This window comes from Staurois parvus, unplaced genomic scaffold (assembly GCF_062004578.1).
Source record: "Staurois parvus isolate SC_StPar_1 unplaced genomic scaffold, SC_StPar_1.0 ptg000114l, whole genome shotgun sequence".
Lineage (NCBI taxonomy): Eukaryota > Metazoa > Chordata > Amphibia > Anura > Ranidae > Staurois > Staurois parvus.
Window position 1 is genome coordinate 1,516,956 of NW_028317910.1, and position 23,031 is coordinate 1,539,986.

The window sequence follows — 23,031 nt, forward strand, 5'->3', positions numbered from 1 at the left end:
AACAAAAAAAAGATTGCACTGGCTCTTAGAACCCATTTAAAAATTGATGGTCCCAAATTTTCTGGGGCTAACAAGTAACCCAAAGCTGACTCTCTACCCTGTGCTTGGGGGAAGCCTGGGCTTAAATTGAAGTCATTTGCATGCAAACCGTTTGACTTCTGTCCCCATAGTGACATGTTTGTTGACAGTCAGTGATTGCCAGCAATCAGCACACACACCCACTGCTGATAATTCAGCCTGGACACAAAGGGGAAGACTGGAAGGAAGGTAAATAATATTTTATGGGCTTGACTCTTGAATGGATTAATAACATTGTTATCATACAAACTTCTGATTAAGACGTTGCAGCTGTCCCTTTAACCCAACTGCCGTATGTCCCTGATTGATTGCCAGGTGCAGTCCCGGCTTAAAGAGCTGTCCCTGGAAATGACAATGAACAATATCACAGTAATGTCTTTTTTATTATATTCTTTTCCTATGGCCTATTGAAGTTAAAGGAAAACTTTACATATTTTGCAATTTTAAAGTAATTTTTTGCTGTTCCATGCTTTTGAAATGTGTTACATATCCAGGTAGATTCTCTTTCTGGTCTGTATATCAGGGACTGTGGTCAACATTCCCTTTATGACTCCATTCATACTTATGCTTGTGTAGATTTTTGTGCGTTGACATCTGTTGTTTTAAAGCCTAATGCCAGCTGTGGTATCACTTTTTTAAGGTATATTTAATCCCTCACCTTGTAAAACAACCTATACAGTTTAAAATAGAAATGAAAGGTAAAACATTTTTCTATAGCTATATAAAAAAAATTATAAATACATATCCCCCCTTTTTTTTTTATAAGTGATCGCATTCACTCTGTTCTCAGCTGCATAGAAAGGTCAGGGTGGAGAAACAGCAGTACACCGATCTTTCCAGTGAATGACTGTGCAGTGGGTGTGTCAGGACAAGTCTGATCATTGGAGAAAAGCCCACTGTGTTCCCAGCATAGCTAGATAACTGGCCACGCTGTGATCTCCTGCTTAGTGTGGTCAGTTTTGTAAAGGAAAGCAGAGTGACTGGCAGGAATACCAGGGATTTCACACAAAGGATGCAATACAAAGGGAATAGGATACATTTTCATACAAGTTCATGGTGCAGCAGGCACATATCATAAATACGAAATGTTGGTTTAACACATTTCTTAACTTACCCATATAAGCTGTTCCCTTTACTAATTGATGCACCCACTGTCAATGCTGTATGGACTGTACGTTGCATGAGTTGCATACAGTATACAGTGCTGTGTTCCGGCAGCAGTACAGGTCTTCCCATCCCACTCCTGGAACAAAATCAAGTTGAGCTGAGGGCTGTTCAGCCATTCATGGCAAGTTTTGTATTTTATGAATGAACACAAGTCTTTCTCTGAATGTCTGAGGCAGAGCGGTGGGCAGATAATGTCACGATTTCTATCTCAGCCAATCAGTGGAAGCCTTGTAGTCATTCATAAAATACAAAACTTCCTGTGAATGGCTGAGCAGTGCTCAGGCCGACTCCATATTGTTCCTGAAATAGGATGCCAGAAGACAGAGCTATATACTGTATGCAGTTGCTGCTCCATACAGTTCATACAGTACTGACAATGAATTAGTAAAATAAATCGTTTAAGAAAAAAAAGGGGGGAGATAGGCGCTAAAGAAGCAAATATTGCAAATAAGACCATGCAGGAATATAACCATAAATTAAGCAAAAAAGTCCATGATAAGTCTATTAAATGTCCATAATTTTAAAATATATGTAGGCACCACCGGCAGCACCCTCCAGAGTGAAGTTGAAGCTCTAATTGCTGTAAGTAAAAAAAAACACAGAGGGGCACCAGACTAAGAGCAGTATGGGACAATTCCATTTATTAAAATGTAGCAAATTGGCAACTCAGCATTGAGCAGATAGAATACGCATATAAAAGCATCTCAACATACACAGTCTCAGTACTGTAAAAGACATGTTAGCAGGTTGTAATAAGAAAGAATATCTGACAAAGGAGGTGACTGGTAGGCGGAGTGGTGACAAAGGCGCCCAAAGAGGTAAAAGGTAGCAGCTCAGGCAAAAAGGTCCCTACACTGTCCCTCCTTCACTGGAACCTTTCCCTATACTAGACACTCTGTCCTTCACTGGGAGGTTTCTGTCCCTGACCTAGACAAATGAGCACCAACTACAATAGGACAGTGCAATTAGCACTGCCCTCACTAAAGATGGCCACTGAGGTCAAACATATTCAAGATATAGTTCTATAATGGATATGAGCTAAAAGTGCAACTCTTAGGTTTAATTTGAGGGTATGTACATCCAAATTGGAGGAAGGGTTTAGGAATTACAGCTCTTAAGAGTAGCCATCCCCCCTTTTTCAAGAGACCAAAAGTAATTGAACAATGGAATCAAAAGCTGTTTAATGGCCAGGTGTGGGCTACTCCCTCGTTATTTCTTCATCAATTAAGCAGGTAAAAGGTCTGGAGTTGATTCTAAGTGTGGTATTTGCCTTTGGAATTTATCGCTGTGAACCTGCATCATGCATTCAAAGGAGCTGTCAATGAAAGTGAAACAGGCCATTGTAAGGCTTCAAAAACGAAACCAATTCATCAGAGAGATAGCAGCAACATTAAGAGTGGCCAAATCAATAATTTGGTATATTCTGAGGAAAGAAGAACGCACTGGTGAGCTCAGCAACCTAAAAAGGCATGGATGTCCACAGAAGACAACAGTGGTGGATAATCGAAGAATCATCTCTATGGTAAAGCAAAACACATTCACAACATCCAGACAAGTGAAGGACACTCTCCAGGAGGTGGGTATATCATTGTCAAAGTCTACAATCAACAGAAGACTTCATGAGAACAAATACAGAGGGTTCACCACAAGGTGCAAACCATTCATAAGCCTGAAGAATAGAAAAGCCAGATTAGACTTTGCCAAAAAACATCTAAAAAAGCCAGACCAGTTCTGGAAAAACATTCATTGGACGGATAAAACTAAGATTAATCTGTACCAGAATGACGTGAAGAAAACAGTGTGGAGAAGGCTTGGAACAGCTCATGATCCAAAGCACACAACGTCATCTGTAAAAAATGGTGGAGGCAGTGTGATGGCATGGGCATGCATGATGGCTTCCAGTGGCACTGGGCCATTGGTGTTTATTGATGATGTGACAGAAGACAGAAGCAGCCGGATGAATTCTGCAGTGTTTAGAGATATACTGTCAGCCCAGATTCAGGCAAATGCAGCAAAGGTGATTGGATGGCGCTTCACAGTACAGATGGACAATGATCCAAAACACACTGCAAAAGCAACCCAGGAGCTTATGAAGGAAAAGAAGTGGAATATTCTGCAATGGCCAAGTCAATCACCTGATCTCAACCCAATAAGCATGCATTTCACTTGCTGAAGGCAAAACTAAAGGCAGAAAGACCCACAAACAAAGAACAACTGAAGACAGCTGCAGTTAGAGCCTGGCAAAGCATCAGAAAGGAGGAAACCCAGTCTTTGGTAATGTCCATGGGTCCAGACTTCAGGCAGTCATTGCCAGTAAAGGATTCTTAACAAAATATAAAAACTGAACATTTTATTTATGAGTATATTCATTTGTCCATTTACATTTGAGCCCCTGAAAATGGGGGGACTGTGTATAAAAATGGTTGCAGTTCCTAAAATTTGTACTTGATATTTATGTTCAACCCCTTGAATTAAAGCTGAAAGTCTGCACTTCAAATTCATTTGGATTGTTTTGTTTTAATTTATTATGGTGGCATACAGAGCCAAAAGTAGGAAAATTGTGCCTGTGTCCAAATATATATAACTGTATATTGACTTTCATGCTACCATAGCATAATGTTTAGAGTTTTTTTTACATGCATTTAACTTCTGTAACACACTCCAGGTTAGCTAAATAAGTTTTATTTTGTTAGATTGAGGCTGAGAAACAGCCTGGGATGAGTCAGCCTGGGAGTGAGGCAGGGAGGTCACCTCAGGAAGGCTGGGAGGCTCTAACAAGTCAGGGCTTCTGGAGCCCTTTCACCTTTTCAGAAACCTGAGAGCTTTCTGGAGCAGGGGAGAGGAGGGAGGAGGCCCAGATCTGCATGTTTGAGGGACCTTGGCCAATGCCCTGGCAGGAGGCTGGGCATGGTGACCAGGGCAGCCCTCAAATAGGGCAATTCCTGGGGGAAGGTTGCAGTGTCAGGTGGAAGATGGATTGAGGAGCCTGGGAGTGGGCCCCAGGGAGGGGAGCCTACCTACAGGCAGGTCTCTGGAGAAATGGATATTCGCTGCCTCAGTGTCAGTGCCTGTGTAGCAGGGAAGGAGCCAGCCTGAAGGAAGCCACCAAGCAGCTAATCTAAGAGGAGAAGACAGCCCTGGGCCAGATAAAGGGAGAGGGTGGTCAGGTGCAAGACCCAATAAGCTTCTCATCCGGAACTGTTCAATTGACAGCTCTTAGGCCCCCTTGCTCAGAGATACCCTCAGGCAACTGGGTGAAGGGAAGGAATCATCCAGGGTCTGAGGAGGTACACCTAAGAGCTTTTAGTGCTCTTCAAAAAGAGACTGTTGCTGATCTAAATCTTTGTACATACTTACTAATAGGGTATAGGATTATAACTTTTTTTATGGTTAAACTAGATGGACTTTTGTCTTTTTTCAGCCAGAGAAACTATGTAACTAACTATGTAACTAAGGTGTTGTCTTCAAGTCCTACAGTTCCTCAGGTATCTCATATACCCCTCTACCCTATAAGTTTAACCTCTCAATAAAATCACAAAGCCAAGCTCAAGGACTGTTTGCTGAATCCATTGTGCAAGGTGTGGAAAGTGCGTGTTACCTGGTCATGCAGAACATAGGGGGACCCAATTAAATTCCAGCGGCCCCTAAGGGGGTAGTGCTACACATCACACACTTCATTGCTTGTGGGTCAGTCACATTCATTTTTTTGTTTTGGTTTCGAAAAGCCAACATCTGCTCATGAACGCAGGCCCTTGACCCAAACATACCATACAGATTTAGCCCTGCTTTTTCATTTGTTTGCTTGTTTAGGCCCCAAGTCTTCACAGAAAAAAATATATCATTCAATAAGCTATAAAAGTAAGTTTCAATGTTTTGCATAATTGTAAACTGTCTCCAGCAGAGGGCACTGATGCTGCAGAAATGACTTCTTACATTGACAATTCTCCGATTCTGGAGCCCCAGCAAGATTTCCCAGAGGTAAGGCATTTTTTCATATTAAATTTTGACTTTTGCATTCATTCATAAAATGAGCTTGTTCTGCCATTTACATTCTAATAAAAATGAATGTGGTCAGAACTCGCATTCTGGGCTTGCCCGAAAAGCTACAGGTCCCTAGGAGATAATTCAATCTAGGGGCCCCTCAAATATCATAGGAAAACCCTTGACAGTGCTTTATCACGTCAATCCTTATAAGCCCTTCAAAGGGTCAAATAGCTGGTGAGAGAAAGGAAAAGAGAAAGACCCGGCTAATTTATTTTTCATACAATGTGATGTGAATAAAGTTAGAGAGATATAGGGGTGGGCATGCTTGACCCCCCCCCCCATACACACAAACCTCACAGGGCCTGCAGCAGTTTGCACCCTGTGTAGTTAAACCCTAGTAAAAGACCTATCATTGTGATCCTCTAGCCTGGCATTTGCTTTAATAGTTTATCAGCGCATGTCTGTGCCACTTTTACAGCATCTTGGGCTCCTAGGCAAAGTAATGCACTAGGGGCCCTTACCAGGGAGATGGTGATATATGGGACACACAATCCCACTTGTTGGAGAGGAAACTTCAGCTGGTGTGGGGGGGGGGGGGGGAATGAAAAGGACAGCCCTGGCTCACTTGGCTGAGAAGTTCAGACGCTTCAGAAGAACAGGGATGCAGGTAGAGATAATGGAGAATGTAAGCTAGTCAATGAGGTTGATTTACTAAAAGGCAAATAGACTGTGCACTTTGCGAGTGCAGTTGCTCCAGAGCTTAGTAAATGAGGTGAAGGCTTCACTTTACAAACAATATCCAATCACATGCAAGGAAAATACAAAAAAAATGCATTTTGCTTTCACATGATTGGATGATAGAAGTCAGCAGAGCTTCCCCTCAAGTCCTGGAGCAACTGCATTTGCAAAGTTAACAGTCTATTTGCCTTTTGTAAATCAACCGCTTAGTGTGACATGTCAGAAATGTTTTCTATAGACTTATAAAGTTTCTGAAAGGTCCAATTTAGGCCTTGTTTATACTTATTTTACGCTCTGAAGCGAAATCCGCGTTATATCACCTCCCGTGTTCACCCTCCAAATGCCAGATTACTGCGCCTCAACCGTGTGCATTGGTTGCAGTTGTGGGGCTATTGTAATGTGACCCTCTTCCCTTGAATGGGTCACGTTTGGTGGGCAGCACCAAGTGTGATGGGGGTATAACAGCTCCTGCTGATGTGGTATATGTACACCCCTGAATGCTGCCTTTGCAACTAAAGGGTGAGTTGTTGAGGGGTGGCAAAAAATGTGTCTCAGATGCAGGGTTTTACTACCCCCCAACTACTATAGTAAATGAGCCCTTAGGCTGATCACTTTCACTTATATTTATTACATAAAATATACTATAGAAGTTATATCTTAATATTACATTCCCTTTAACAAGCAAGCTTTGACTTTTAAAACAAGAACATACTTAACCGCTTCCCCTTGCCCTATTGCAGAACTACGGCTACAGGGCGGCAGGGCTATGCAAAGTCACATATATATATATATATATATATATATACGTGATTTCGCATGTATGGATAGGGGGCGCGCGTGCCGCTCTACCTGCGCCACCATTGGCGGCTACAGATGTTGATCACCAGGTCCCGACCAGAGATTCCCCACCGGTGCCCGGCAATCACCAAGTATCACTGACAGGGGAGAGACCTGTGTGTAAACAACACAGGTCTCTCTCCTGCCAGCAGTAACATGCTGCTGTGTATTTCTCTGTCACAGAATACATTTTGGCCTAAATTTATGAAGAAATTAGATTTTTACATTTTATTTACTGGATATGTTTTATAGCAAAAAGTCAGAAATTTATTTTTTTTCGAAAATTGTCAGTCTTATTTTGTTTATAGCACAAAAAATAAAAACCACAGAGGTGATCAAATACCACCGAAAGAAAGCTCTATTTGTGGGAAAAAAAGGACATACATTTTATTTATGTACAGTGTTGCATGACCGCGCAATTGTCAGTTAAAGTAACGCAGTGCCGTATCGCAAAAAATGGCCTGGTCAGGAAGGGGGTAAATCCTCAGGAGGGCAAGTGGTTAATCGAATGTTCCACGAATATGGTTCCAGCTGTTGCACAAGGCTTCAGGTACATTGTTGCAGTCTATTTTTATTCTCTAAGACCAAACGAAGTGAAGGATGCTGAGTGTAGATGGGGTTGTTGAACAGGAGAGGTAGGAGGCTGTTATCGGGAAGATGCATAAAAATAGCTGTGAGCACGATTGGTGCACGAGGGGAAGAAGCAATGAATATACTCATTACTTTGTGTTCTCTTCATACACATTAGTCTTCTAGAAGCACATTATGTTTAGAACACCTCTGGCAATGTTTCGGTCTATTTCTGTGACTTTTATTTAGGACAAGAATTAAGGCGAAGCAGCTCCCTGGCAGCACACTGGCTAGCAGAGAGGGAAGACATAAAAGCGGCCATTAGTGTTCTGGGTGGGGTGCCAGGGAGCAACCCTTAAAGTGAAAAATAGGTAAGCCATGTTGTTTTCAGGTGATACAAACTGACAAAACTAGCACATTCTAATAAGTATCTTAGTAAAGAAGCTTTCAGAAAAAAAGTGGTAAACAACCGCACTTGGCTACCTGAGGTTCTGGGAAAAAGGAAGAACCAGTATTATTATTATTATTATACAGTATTTATATAACGCCAATAGTTTGCTCAGTGCTGTACATTATAAAGGGAGACAGTACACGAGACAGTACAGTAACAATACAATACAATACACGAGGGGTTCGAGGGCCCTGCTCCTTGGAGCTTACAATCTAGGAACTAGGGTCAGTGCTTTAGCCCCTGCAAAAAATGGCTCGGGAATGGCACCCCAAGTATAGTGCCCCCTATGCCCTCTCCTTTTGTGGGTGAAATGTTGAAACTGTCATGGGATTCAGTGGACCCTCTGTGCCACCTGCAAGGGTTGGAAGGATCTCACTGAGCTTGCCCAAGATGCAAAGGTTGTGCTGCAGACAACACCAGAAGCCAACATTCAGGATTGCCCAAACTGTGGCAGCAGACTTGTGCAGGCAGAATCAAAATGCAGTACTAAATCACAGAGCAGGAGTGCACTCAGGACGGGAGGTAAGGGATAATGGCAGATGATTATAGTATTCACAGACAAGGTGGGCAGCCAAAGCCAGCAACTGAGGTCAACTCTGGAGTGAGACTGGTAGGATACACACACCTTTGATCAGACCATGTTTGAAAAATCTTAACCACTTTTCCCTCCAGGTGACAGCTGTAACCATATTCATGGAACATTCAATTAACCACTTGCCCTCCTGAGGATTTACCTCCCTTCCTGATCAGGCCATTTTTTTTGCCTTACAGCGCTGTGTTACTTTAACTGACAATTGCGCGGGCATGCAACGCTGCACTCAAATGAAACTTATGTCCTTTTTTCCCACAAATAGAGCTTTCTCTATTTTGGTATTTTATCACCCGTGTGGTTTTTTTTTTTTTTGCGCTATAAACATAAAAAGATCGAGAATTTTGAAAAATAAAACTATATTTTTAACTCTTTGCTATAAAACATATCCAGCAAAAAAATCAGATTTCATCATTCATTTAGGCCAAAATGTATTCTGCTACATGTCTTTGCTAACAAAAATCCCAATATGTGGAAATTGGTTTATGTGAAAGTTATAGCATCTACAGATGGCAGTATATATACTGGAATTTTTTTCTTTTTTAACTAGTAATGGCGGCGATCAATGACTGTGGCGGGCATTCTGAGACTGGGTGGGAACTGACTAATTGTCACTGACATCCCCAGTGACACCAATATAGTGATCAGTGCTAATAAAAAGCACTAACACTGTGCTAATGACACTGGGCAGGAAAAGGTTAACATTTAGGGCGGTCAAAGGGTTAACTGTGTGCTGTGTGTATTTTTAACTGTGTGCTGTATTTTACTGTGTAAGCATGCTGCTTTGTTTTGCTCTGCTATGCAGAGCAATACAAAGCAGTGTGCTGGAGTTGGTAGGGGAGAGATCTGTATTTTGTACATACATACAAACCTCTCCCCCATCAGTGCTCCTCGGAGATCGCTGGGTGCTGGCGGGGAATCACCAGCCTGGACCTGGCAATCGACAGCCGAAGCCGCCCCCTACCCCGAAATACAAAGTCACTTATTTATACCTGATTTTGCACAGCCCTGCCACCCTGTAGCAGTATTTCCCCTGTCAGTTTGTATTGCTGTCTGTGTCCCTGTTAGGGAGATTCCCCCTCTCTGTTCATCCTGTTTAACTTTCCTTTATCATTGAAATTGAAAGTAAAATTTTGGGTAGTCCTCAGAAAAGTAAAAGAGGGGAAATATTCTAATGTGGACACTAGTTCTGGTGACCAATGGGTCCCGAAGAGATTCCCTTAATTTGCAGAGATTTCCTCTCACTCCCTGTTTTGGCTATAGGAAAGGAAGTGAAAGTAAATCTTCCCTTATGGGACAAAGAGAGCAAAAATAAACCTTACTCTATAAAAAATGAAAAAAAAAAAGTTTTGCCTATAGTTAACTTAAAGTGATTCTAAAGCCTTCTGTGCTGTAGGATCCCTCAACCCCCCCCCCCCCCCTTTATTCTTACCTGAGCCCGATGGCTGCTGGCTCCCTTCTCACTGGAGAGATTGATAGCAGCTGGAGCCATTGGCTCCCACTGATGTCAATCAAATGCTGTGACGAGGGACTGGGGGCAGGGCAGAGCCACCCATTCTGTGTCAATAGATGCAGACAGGGTGGCTGGAAAGCAAGCCCGCATGGGTGCCACCATGGAAAGAAGCTTGGGACCCCAGAAGAGGAGGATCAGGGCTGCTCTGTGCAAAACCATTACACAGAGCAGGTAAGCATATCATGTTTATTATTTTAATTAACAAAAAAAATAAAATTTTAATGTTACTTTAAAGTGTTATTAAACCCCCAACAGTAAAATCAGTCTGTACATGCAGTAAATCATGCTTGTTATACTCACTGTGGAACCTAAGGGGTTTATCCTCTGCATTGTGTAAAAAAGATTGTTTGATCCTGTCTTCTCTGATCCTCCCGTTTTTCTACTGTCCCCAATCCATCTGCTGATAGGACAGAGCTTTGTGGGCAAGCTGCACATGCTCAATTTAGTGTGTATTTCTAGAGTGCATGTGATCAGCACAGGGCCAACCAGCACTGTCCAGACAGAGGGTCAGGGGTTATACAGCCTCATAGGACAGTTGGGGAGAAGGAAAACTCCTCCTACAAACTTTAACCTGTCCTCAGCTGGACACTCATAGAAGTCACAACTCTGAGAAAAGGTATTTAGCAGTTTATATTTACTAAAGTAATTGCATTTCCATGTTCTGTGTACTGTGGGAGACCATATTTAGTGAATGCAGGGTCCTGGGTTTAGTAACACTTTAAGTACTGCTAAATATGGTTATTTGCGGGGCAGCACAGTGGCTAAATGGTTAGCACTTCCGCCTGGCAGCACTAGGGTCGTTGGTTCAAATCCCAACCATGGCACCACCTGCCTGGAGTTTGCATGTTCTCCCTGTGCCTGCATGGGTTTCCTCCCACACTCCAAAGACATGCTGGTAAGTGAATTGGATCCTGTCTAAATTGGCATGTATGTATGCATGCATGTATGTGTATGTATAAATGTGAGTTAGGGACCTTAGATTGTACACCCATTGAGGGTGAGGGACTGATGTGAATGTATAATATATATGTAAAAGCGCTGTGTAAATTGACAGTGCTATATAAGTACCTGAAATAAATAAATAAAAATAAATAGTTGTGCAATTGTAGCATAACCATGCCACAGTGTTGAGCGTCCTGCAGATGGCAAGGGTGGGTGTTTTGACACTTGGAATCTTCTGGCTGCTGGGAGATACACATTGGTTGACATTGGAACTACAAACTTCCACTCTGGGAAGCACAGTGCCACCAGCAGGTAATCCAGGTCCTGACCCTGTAATTCTAAACATTTCACGCAAATACAGGAGGGGTGGTGGAATAAGTTGCCTATGATTAGAGACTGGCTCTGGGTCTGGTCTAAACATGGGAATTTTCTGGTTCTCAGGTTCAGGGAATGTCCAAATCAAAAAGTTGTTCAATGGAGATGAGCTGCTGCAGAGGGAAGTGAAACATTTAGCAGCGGTATTACTATTCCCTACAGTAGGACTGTGTCTGCTCAGTGCTAGTTTATGATTGGCTGCAGGTGTAGACCTAATGGAAGCCAGCACTGATAACTCATAACCATTAGAGAGAGTTTTGAAGGGAGCCACCACCTTATCTTAAGATCCTGTCAGTGGTGGCTTGCTTTTTGAAACCTTCAGTTTCCTAGATGAAAGTACAACGCCTATACACCCTGTCCTGTCATTACTGTCATTCCAAAGAATTATATTACTACTGAGACTCTAGAGCAGTGGTTCTCAACCTATGGGTCACAACACCTTTGGGGGTCGAAAGACCCTATCACAGGGGTCACCTAAGACTATCGGAAAACACATATTTCCGATGTGTAAAGAGCAGCTACTGTGTAGAAAGCAGCTACTGTGTTGAAAGCAGCTACAGTGTTGAAAGCAGCTACTGTGTTGAAAGCAGCTACTGTGTAGAAAGCAGCTACTGTGTTGAAAGCAGCAGTATTGAAGGTAAAACGACACTTCATGAATTCTAATTATGGGTAAATAATTTTATGGTTGGGGGTCACCACAACATGAGGAACTGTATTAAAGGGTCGCGGCATTAGGAAGGTTGAAAACCACTGCTCTAGAAGGCCAAGTCACTTACTGTCTTGTTATATCTTTTGGTATCTCTGTACCACAGTTACTGGTTCAGTTCTTGCCTGCCTTAGAGCTTTGTGTTTCCACCCAGTTTGGTGTGTTCACACGTCTCCAGCATTCTCTATATTATAACATCATTTAAGAATCCAGCTGACAGAGTGGGACCCCCTTGCAATGGCCACAGCAGGTTGGAGGACACAGGAACTCAGCACAGTGATCTCACCACTGGAGAGGCAACATAAGCCGTTAGTTGGTTTAATTTTCTATCTGCTAAATGTCAAATATTATCTTTGCGTGGACTGACTCTTAAATATGTGTTTAATACTGGATTGTGTGTTGCCTTGGTTCCAGGGACGTCAAGCCGGTCACTTTGAGCATGTGGCCCAAATGAATATGTTTGATGACATGTCAAGGTTACCCCGGATCCCACCAAAGATATGTTTGGTAAAGATATCTGCCAAAGAGGACCCAGAATCCTCAGGTAAAGTTCTTCCTGAGCAATGAGCATTAAGCTAAATGGTAATACTACATGGAATTATAATCACTAGCCAATGACATGATCATACAATCTTTCAGTTGTGTGCAGAAATACTTCATGCCATCTGTGTATCTCACACCACGGGCAGCCACTTGTTATATCTCTTCAGCAATCAATCATTAGCACTTTTCGTAGAGTGGTGGGGCTGCAAAACATTGCCTGTGCACAGCTCCAGGCTAATGGGTTGTTTTGGTCAGCAGTTTTACAAGCTCTTGATGTGCCAATTCCAGGCATGATTTCACATTAAATGTTCATTTATTATTGCTAAAGCATTGCTATGGTGTCCAAAGCCCAACTCCATGGGATGATGGACACCATGGACCTCTAAGGGGCAGGTCCATGACAGCCTGGACTCACAGGAGGTGGGTTGAAATATACTGGATGTCATTCAACCAGGAAAACCAGCAATAATAACATTGCTACTGCATTGCTCTTTATTTTTCTTTCTGTAGTGGAATTGGGCTTTAATTACAGATCTGCTGTGGCAGGAGCAATCATAGGTATAGCAGTACCTCCCTAGGAGTCACTGAAGTTTTGTGTTCCCCTATAGTCCTGCACAGTCAGGCATTTTCTACAGACAGAAACCAGTCCTTGAGCTTTGTTTTGAAGTTTTATTAGGGGTTTAGAACTTGGATAGGGTAAGGGGTATATGGGATGCCCAAGGAAATGGCAACTGAGAACAAACTTCCTGAAACTATATTACAAGTCTTATGCACAAAAATCCTCCTCTGGAGAGCTAGCCAGCATCTCCCAATGTACCTTCCAACCCCAGATGCTCCTCATTCTGGCTGTATGGAGGAATCCTTGGATAGGTGATCTAGCAGTTACTACTAGAAGGGCAATAGTCCCAGCTACAAAGCGAGTTAGGTTTCCCACCCAAATGCTCTCTCCCTTTCTGGCCCAGGGGGTGTAGATGTACTCACTGAGTCCTTTTCCTTTGCTGCTGTTGGGTTGGTGGCTGCCATCAGGCCTTCTACTCCTTCTACTTCTCCTGCTGAGTAGGCTCCCTTACCCTTAAGGGTTTTCCTGGCACCCACTGACTCTTTACCAGAACAACATGAAAGAGATCAATGATCACCAGGGTTCAGCGCCATTTAAAAAAAATAATTAACTAGCAAGGCCTAACTAAATAGCAAGGAAAATGTAGAAAAATATAATAAAACAAATGTCACTGTAAAAATACAAACTTAGCCTACCTTAAAAGTGGACAGTGTCAGTGGGGCAGAGGTTGTTGTTAGTCAGTAGAGCAGAGAATGGTGTCAGTAGAACAATTTGTTTAGGAGCCCTGCTGAAAGGGGAGTACTTGGGATAAGGGCCAGGCAGCAGAAAAAAGGAGGAACAAGGTTGGGAGGGGCATTGGGGGAGGCATTTACTAGAACCAATCCCCTGGATTTTCCTCCTGCCGCAACTGTACGCTGGTGGGAAGGCAAGGAGGAGATGCTAGCTTTCAGCTGCTCCAGCAGGACAATAAAGGGGATCGTCGGAAGGCAGGTATTTTAAAAATCTGATTGCCCAGCAAGTGGCTGGGGATTGGAATTTTTCTGCCCCCCCCTAAGATGGCTGCCTAAGTAGCCGTATGCTGAGTGCCAGCATAAGGCTGCTTAGGCAGCTGCCTTAGGGCACCAGGGGGGGGCAGAAAAATCCCAATCCCCAGCCACTTGCTCAGAATTAAGATTTTTAAAATACCTGTCCTGTCCATGGGAGGGATGGGGGGGGGGAGGAGAACGCTGCTGGTGGGGGAAAGGGGGCAGAGGACATTGCTGAGGGGGGTGGGTGGAAGGGGGCCAGAGGTCACTGCCATATGAGAAAGGGGGGGGGCAGAGGACACTACTGTGTGTGTGTGGGTGATATGAAGGGCAGTAGAGGACACTGCTATGGGGGTGACCCTGCCCATAGCACTGTCATCTGCACATCACCTCCCTCCCCCAGTAGTGTCCTCTGCCCCCCCCCCTTTCCAACATAGCAATGACCTCTGGCTCCCTTCCCTCCAACAATGTCTTCTCCCCCCCTTTCCCCCAGCCTCATCCATTGCTGCTGACATCCTCAGTGCACAGCGGAGAGCAGAAGGCAGCACAGCTCAGGATAGAGGGTGGGAGGAGGAGCTGGCCAAATGAACTTTTCATATTAACCCACAGGTGATTGGTTGCTAGGTCAGTCCTACCAACCAATTATTTGTGGGTTAATATGAAAAGTTAATTTGGCCAGCTCCTCCTCCCACCCTCTATCCTGAGCTGTGCTGCCTTCTTCTCTCTGAGAATGACAGCAGCAGCGGAGGAGGCTGGCGGAGAGGGACCTGTTTGCGGTCTACCTGTCACCTGCCCACGGTCATCAGGTAGACAGCAATCGACGGGTTGCCGACCCCTGCTCTAGATCTTCCTCCAAAGCTCTAGAGAAGGGGGAAATTCCAGAGGGGCTGGCCTGCAGCGCCTCTCAGCCCTGACCCAAATTTAACCTCCTGACTGTCACACCCAGGCTGCTACGCAGCCCTCTTCTCTGACAATCAGGATTCTAGCTCCCCCTAGCAAACTAGGAGGGCGCTACATAGGTAATGCACCAGGGCTGAAGCAAAATTTAAAGAGGAGCCAGGAGCCTGTCAGAATATCAGAACTTAGAAAAATGGTCATCACAGGTATATCTGGATAGAGGAAGGGGGAGGAGAGCTCTTTCCTAAAGTATATTTAAACCCAAGAACAAAAATGTAATGTATTGCACCTTACTGTTCCTTAAATGCAGTGGCTACACTAGGATTTTTCCTATATTTTCACCCGGTGATCCTGCCACTAATACACTTCCTGTCCTAAGGTCATACTCACTTACTGCACTGTTTCCCTGCAGCATTGCCATCCTAGGACAGGAAGTGTGTTAGGACTACAGAACACCTCCCATGCTCCTTATCTCTGTAACATAGAGGGGTTCCCTAGTTTACAGAAAGAACTCGGGAAGATAGGGCTGATAACAATGTTTGAGATTTCAGTGTATTCTCCATGGTCATGTAGATGTCCATGGTCAATAGGACTCTTAGGTCATTATTTTAGGCTCTTCTTTTTCCTTCAAATCTTTGGACAATCTGTGATACATCAAGCTTCATTTCCTGACAAATGTCAGTAGGAGAACATGCACAGAATAACAATTTAGCAGCAGTTACATTAATCCGCCAGCACAGCTCTGTGTAAATGTGGAACAATTCAAGATGAAAAATGTTTTTGTCAATAGACGATTAGAGGGAAAAATGAAAACAGAAACATCTGCCTGTGTGGTGCCGTCAGACAAAATCACGCTGTAAGAATTGCCACCGTTCATCAACCCTCTCTCACAAGGGTGCCAAGTTAATCATGCAAAATCAGAAAGCTTTTTACAAAACACAATTAAACAGACAATGGGTATGTGAAGAGACTCACAAAATATTTGAGTGGTAGGAGAGCAGAGTTCAATGGACGTGAAAGCATTCAGTTAATGGCATAAATGTAGGGAGGACTGTGGTCCTATGTTTCTCTTAGATTTAGGGGACATGGGGGTCCAAAGTTCTGGGGTGAGGCTCTGTCTTTACTATTGATTCTGATGTCCTAACCAAGTGAGGCTAAAGGGTAAAGCATGTGGCTGAGCCAGTAGGGGCAAGGAGAGTGTGTAGCAAGATGGGGCTGTATGCTGATTTTTTCATCAATTGTTTAAAGACACCATGAGCAAAGTCATTCTTTGAACCCACATTTAGAGCAAATTCAGTCAATTCACATTTATCGTGGTAAACCTGGTGAATGAGTTTGCTTGTGACCTGGTAAGGGGGTAGGTTACACATTAGGTTTTACTGTTTTAGACACCGTTTCATGTTTATAAGCAGATTTTAAAAATACTCAGGCAGAGTGAATTTCCTCTCACTTTCTTTTTTTGTAGCAGCAGGATAGGAAATAAAGGGAAATGTCCCAGTGGTGCACAGGCGGCAAAAATGTTTTAGCTTTAGAGTATCGGGTTTTATTTCCAAAGATTGGGTATAGCTTCACAAGGTTCAGATTGAGAGTTGTTGAGGGTGCGTTTGCATGGCAAGTCATGTCATCTTAGGCACTCCCTCTGCACAAAGCCAGTGTATCCATATACAGTCAGGTCCATAAATATTGGGACATCAACACAATTCTAACATTTTTGGCTCTATACACCACCACAATGGATTTGAAATGAAACGAACAAGATGTGCTTTAACTGCAGACTGTCAGCTTTAATTTGAGGGTATTTACATCCAAATCAGGTGAACGGTGTAGGAATTACAACAGTTTGCATATGTGCCTCCCACTTGTAAAGGGACCAAAAGTAATGGGACAGAATAATAATCATAAATCAAACTTTCACTTTTTAATACTTGGTTGCAAATCCTTTGCAGTCAATTACAGCCTGAAGTCTGGAACGCATAGACATCACCAGACGCTGGGTTTCATCCCTGGTGATGCTCTGCCAGGCCTCTACTGCAACTGTCTTCAGTTCCTGCTTGTTCTTGGGACATTTTCCCTTCAGTTTTGTCTTCAGCAAGTGAAATGCATGCTCAATCGGATTCAGGTCAGGTGATTGACTTGGCCATTGCATAACATTCCACTTCTTTCCCTTAAAAAACTCTTTGGTTGCTTTTGCAGTATGCTTTGGGTCATTGTCCATCTGCACTGTGAAGCGGCGTCCAATGAGTTGTGAAGCATTTGGCTGAATATGAGCAGATAATATTGCCCAAAACACTTCAGAATTCATCCTGCTGCTTTTATCAGCAGTCACATCATCAATAAATACAAGAGAACCAGTTCCATTGGCAGCCATACATGCCCACGCCATGACACTACCACCACCATGCTTCACTGATGAGGTGGTATGCTTAGGATCATGAGCAGTTCCTTTCCTTCTCCATACTCTTCTCTTCCCATCACTCTGGTACAAGTTGATCTTGGTCTCATCTGTCCATAGGATGTTGTTCCAGAACTGTGAAGGCTTTTTTAGATGTCGTTTGGCAAACTCTAATCTGGCCTTCCTGTTTTTGAGGCTCACCAATGGTTTGCATCTTGTGGTGAACCCTCTGTATTGAGAGTGTTCTTGATCTTGCCAACTGTTGTGAAGGGTGTTTTCTTCACCAGGGAAAGAATTCTTCGGTCATCCACCACAGTTGTTTTCCGTGGTCTTCCGGGTCTTTTGGTGTTGCTGAGCTCACCGGTGCGTTCCTTCTTTTTAAGAATGTTCCAAACAGTTGTTTTGGCCACGCCTAATGTTTTTGCTATCTCTCTGATGGGTTTGTTTTGTTTTTTCAGCCTAATGATGGCTTGCTTCACTGATAGTGACAGCTCTTTGGATCTCATCTTGAGAGTTGACAGCCACAGATTCCAAATGCAAATAGCAGACTTGAAATGAACTCTGGACCTTTTATCTGCTCATTGTAATTGGGATAATGAGGGAATAACACACACCTGGCCATGGAACAGCTGAGAAGCCAATTGTCCCATTACTTTTGGTCCCTTAACAAGTGGGAGGCACATATGCAAACTGTTGTAATTCCTACACCGTTCACCTGATTTGGATGTAAATACCCTCAAATTAAAGCTGAGAGTCTGCAGTTAAAGCACATCTTGTTTGTTTCATTTCAAATCTATTATGGTGGTGTATAGAGCCAAAAATGTTAGAATTGTGTTGATGTCCCAATATTTATGGACCTGACTGTATGTTATTTTGTGTAGCCAAGTTCTTGACTGGGAATGGAGAATGAGAGAAACACTGGCTGCAGCTGCTCTTTCTAGCTGCTGCCCTGTGGTGCTGAACTGGTTAACAGCTATATCAGCAAGAGGAGGGAGCTGCTGTGCAAGAAGAGTTAAATAGACTGAGTCAGGTAGCAATACACTGTGGGAACTGTAGTACAGAGGAAACAGACTTTGCTGTACTCAAGAGCTTTTGGACTGCATTTTCCAGAAAGAGATTGCCAGGAGGAGGGAAACAAGTGGTATTTTCTCAAGCTATTCAGGACAAGCTTCCTTTTGCCATGAAGGAGCCTAGAGAGTGCACATAGCTGTCCAGTGTTCACCACCACTGCTGCCTTACATTGGAGTAAGCAGGATGCTGAATGTTGAGTTCGGGGTGCAGACAGCCAGAGTCACCTGGGTGCAGAGCAGAAAGTGGACTAATCGCTGTGTGTGACCAGATGGTGAGCTGCAATATTGCTAGGATTGGTGATCTGCTGCTATGGAGATTTACTATCTTCTGCTAGACAAACTGAGCACTTTAGGAACTGACCATACAGCCATCCACTAGCCTTAATGCTGCCTGCAGGCTCGACTGGGACTAGTCTCATGTGCACCAACGGTACAACTGGATCCCAGTGCTAGCCGAATGAAGAGTTAGGAATAAACATGGTATCTTTGCTGTTGCTACTCAGAGAATTTTACCTATTGCTTTAGGTAAGAGGTACAGTACCTCTCAGGGGACATTGCACCATATCTTAGCCATTCTCATAAAGTGCACCCTAGACTAGTTATAGTTTTATTATTCATATTGTAGTAAATGCTTATATGCACTGTTTATTGCCGACTTTGTTGATTTATGTGTTGATTCTTGTCTAGTGGTAAAGAACTCTATTCTAAATTACTTTGGCATAATGAGTATACTGTTCAGTAAACTGTGTCTGAACCTACCTTCTTTATGCTCATTTATGCTCAAACCACCATTCATTCTAACCCTTACCAATACATTGAATTAATTTACCATATGGTGTTGTGTCTATTTCCTTGTACTAATTCACAGTCAAATTAAAGGAATATGCAGAATACTCATGTTCTTGCTTGCAGTAACTTTCATTCAACCAGGTGTGTCAGAGGGGCTGAGGGTGTTCTTGGAGTTGAGGTGCAAAATATTGAACCCAAATTTCTATGCTCCTGCATGGGTAGCACTACATTTAGAAAAAAAAGATGCAAAAATTAAGCTAGGTTTTTTGTACATTCAACTTTCTTTCTTTTTCTAATCCCACCTTTTTCTTGTGGAGCAGATTAAACTCAAGTTATTAGAAACAAGGCTTTACAAATAATCTTTGCTTTAAATAAGTGTCTCAGCATGGCTGTGTAGATTCATTCTGTTTTAAGGCGTGGGGTTAATTGGAAGACAAATAATGGACTGAATCTTTATTTAGACCGAAAATTAATTAGAAAAGCCCCACGTAGTCCTCTCCTTGAACACAATATCCTTGCCTTCAGATCTTCCTCAGTGTGGAGATTATTTTGCTGTGCCTTATAGGGACTGCACTATCTCACCTGTCTGTGTATTCTGAGAAATATAATTAACAGTTTTTGTCCCTTGGAGTTATAGACGAGGTAGCTAGGTGACTGGGTGTTAAATCCACAGCAATTCTTCTATCAGTTATAGGCGATAACTTGGCCTGTATTAATTTTGGCTGGTGAAGCAAAGATTTTATACGTTCACGAGAGATACACAACAAAGGAAGAACTGTGGTTTAAGGTTTGATTTTATTGGGTTTGATGGGGTGTCAGTAATAGCTTGTTAGAAGATCAGTGAAAAAGATGTCTCTTTAGTCTTTGTCCATTGAGTCTACCTTGTAATTAGGAGGTCAAAATATATGAGCTTCATTTTCTGTATCAGTTTTTCTCTTGAGCATGAACTGACAGTCCAAAGAATTATATTCATTTTCCACCAACAAGCACCTGTGTCTACAGGATTTGGGCTTGTGCCAATGGTATCAGTTTGACATCTGTTTGAGACACTTCTGAGATCATTCAGGGATTAATTGAAAGCTACATTTAACCTATAATTGAGCTTCTATTGACCGTCATTTGACCTAATTAAAGCAGGTTTTGGATTCCTGTAGACTTGTATGAAAATGCAAAACGTGCATGACAAGAAAAAAAACCTATTGACACAGGCCAAACAAGTCCTCAAACTTTTTTGGTTATTGCAGCCAAACTTGTAAAGCCAAGATTTTGGAAACAACCCAAATCATCAACAGTTTTAGAATTGTTGAAGAAAGCTGAAAAATTTTGAACAAATTTAAAAAAAATGACCTTTATCATTTTCTCAATTTTAATTAGTCTGTGTAATTGGGCTATATAGGTTGAATAACAAAATATATATATACCGTATTTTTCGCTCCATAAGACGCACCTGACCATAAGACGCACCTAGATTTTAGAGGTGAAAAACAAGAAAAAAAAAATATTCTGAACCAATGGACTGCAGACACAGTACAGGGGATGACCAGAGACTCCGGACACAGTACAGGAGATGACCAGAGACTGCGGACACAGTACAGGAGATGACCAGAGACTGCGGACACAGTACAGGAGATGACCAGAGACTGCGGACACAGTACAGGAGATGACCAGAGACTGCGGACACAGTGCAGGGGATGACCAGAGACTGCGGACACAGTGCAGGGGATGACCAGAGACTGCGGACACAGTGCAGGAGATGACCAGAGACTGCGGACACAGTGCAGGAGATGACCAGAGACTGCGGACACAGTGCAAGGGATGACCAGAGACTGCGGACAGTGCAGGGGATGACCAGAGACTGCGGACACAGTGCAGGGGATGACCAGAGGCTGTGGACAGTGCAGGGGATGACCAGAGACTGCGGACAGTGCAGGGAATGACCAGAGACTGCGGACAGTGCAGGGAATGACCAAAGACTGCGGACAGTGCAGGGAATGACCAGAGACTGCGGACAGTGCAGGGAATGACCAGAGACTACGGACAGTGCAGGGAATGACCAAAGACTGCGGACAGTGCAGGGAATGACCAGAGACTGCGGACAGTGCAGGGAATGACCAGAGACTGCGGACAGTGCAGGGAATGACCAGAGACTGCGGACAGTGCAGGGAATGACCAGAGACTGCGGACACAGTGCAGGGAATGACCAAAGACTGCAGACAGTGCAGGGAATGACCAGAGACTGCTGACCTTTGGGGAGGGAGGGGGAGCGGGTACCTGAATTTGACAGGTACCTGCTCCCACGTCCGCGGAGTTGTCCTTCCCTCTTCTTTCCGGGCCGGCTTCTGTGACAGCCGGGTGCCCACTGCGCATGTGCGAGAAGCGCTGCTCTTTGTGAATGGCCCGGCGCCTTCTGGGACCTTTCATGTGTCCCAGAAGACACCGGATCATTCACAAAGCGCAGCACATGCGCAGTGGGCACCCGGCTGTCACAGAAGCCAGCGCGGGAAGACTGTGCAGCGCTGGAGCGAGGAACAGGTAAGGCCCTGCAGGAGAGAACAGCTGAGCGGCCGGCCCGGTATTCTGACATGGTGGCCGCAAAAATACCGGACTGGCCGCTTTATATTCGCTCCATAAGACGCACTGACATTTTCCCCCCTTTTTTGGGGGAAAAAAAGTGCGTCTTATGGAGCGAAAAATATGGTATATACCGTATATATAAATCAATATTATCTAGCTGACTACCGAAGACCTACTCTGAAAGCAGTATGAAACCCAAAAGCAAACATTCAATATGTTGCAGCTAACCAATTCTAAGATGCTGTATTAGTTTCCATTTTAAGGCTTTCTTTCTTCTATTTTCACCTGGTGGTCTGGCCAGTAAGACTGTTGTTTTTTAACAGAAAAGTTCTCTTGTTACCGGGATGAAACAGATCATTCAGCACAGGCAGGGGTGCTTAAATGGTCAGATTGTATTTATTTATGGTAAAACCTTTATTCCAAAAGGAAAAAAAAAACATTTTTGCTGTAACAGATTATAAAGTATTAGCTAGGGTTCGGCTTCAATTTATTAGTGTATGTAAATCTGATCACGGTTCACGACCTATGCGGAAGTCAGTTGATGATGAAACGCATCAGTAGGATGTGACATCAGCCGCAAAACCGGAACTACCGCAGCAGCCATTTTAAAGAAGGTCTTATTTGTCCGAGGTTCATGTAAGCACACTTTTAATTAACAAAGTGTTTTACATATATTACCGCACTATGGCTTCCATTTTAATTATATGTATTGGGAGTATGCGGTGCGGTGGAACAAATAGAAGATTCTGGGATATATGAAGCAATTTAAACACAGCAGAATTATTTAAGATGCCTATTTACAATTAGTACCCTGGTAAGGTGCATGACCTGAAGGGTGAGGTGTGGAGCACAGTTGGTGATTGGAATCACACACATGGTGGATAAATCACTTTATTTATGTGTGTTTCATTCTGTTATGAATAGAAGAGATTGTGATGAAGATTTGGATTGGAGATTAATATATTGATTGATGCAAGAAATTTACCAATGGAGGGCAAGAGTAAATATTAAGGAAGATGAGTTTATTATGATCACATGGTGAAGACATTTGGGCACATGAAAAGTGAACACATTATTTTTTTTGAATTTATACAAATATTGGGACATACTACACTATATGCAATATTTTTTTCTTTATGTTACTTGGGAGTATGCACTGTGGATGGGACGGAAGTGAAGCAGAGTAGAGGAAGATTTTGCTGATATATATAATGCTCTATTGCATTAAGTGT

The 23,031-nt window shown here is 43.2% G+C and overlaps 1 pseudogene across 1 annotated transcript in view; it reads left to right on the forward strand.

Annotated features, from left to right (window-relative positions):
- LOC149467357 (uncharacterized) overlaps positions 1 to 23,031 on the forward strand; it is a 68,561-nt pseudogene that overhangs the window by 5,208 nt on the left and 40,322 nt on the right. Inside the window, exons 2-4 of the transcript XR_016311932.1 lie at positions 189 to 267; positions 5,147 to 5,223; positions 12,365 to 12,494. The product of XR_016311932.1 is annotated as an uncharacterized LOC149467357 (transcript). The remainder of the gene's footprint in view (positions 1 to 188; positions 268 to 5,146; positions 5,224 to 12,364; positions 12,495 to 23,031) is intronic.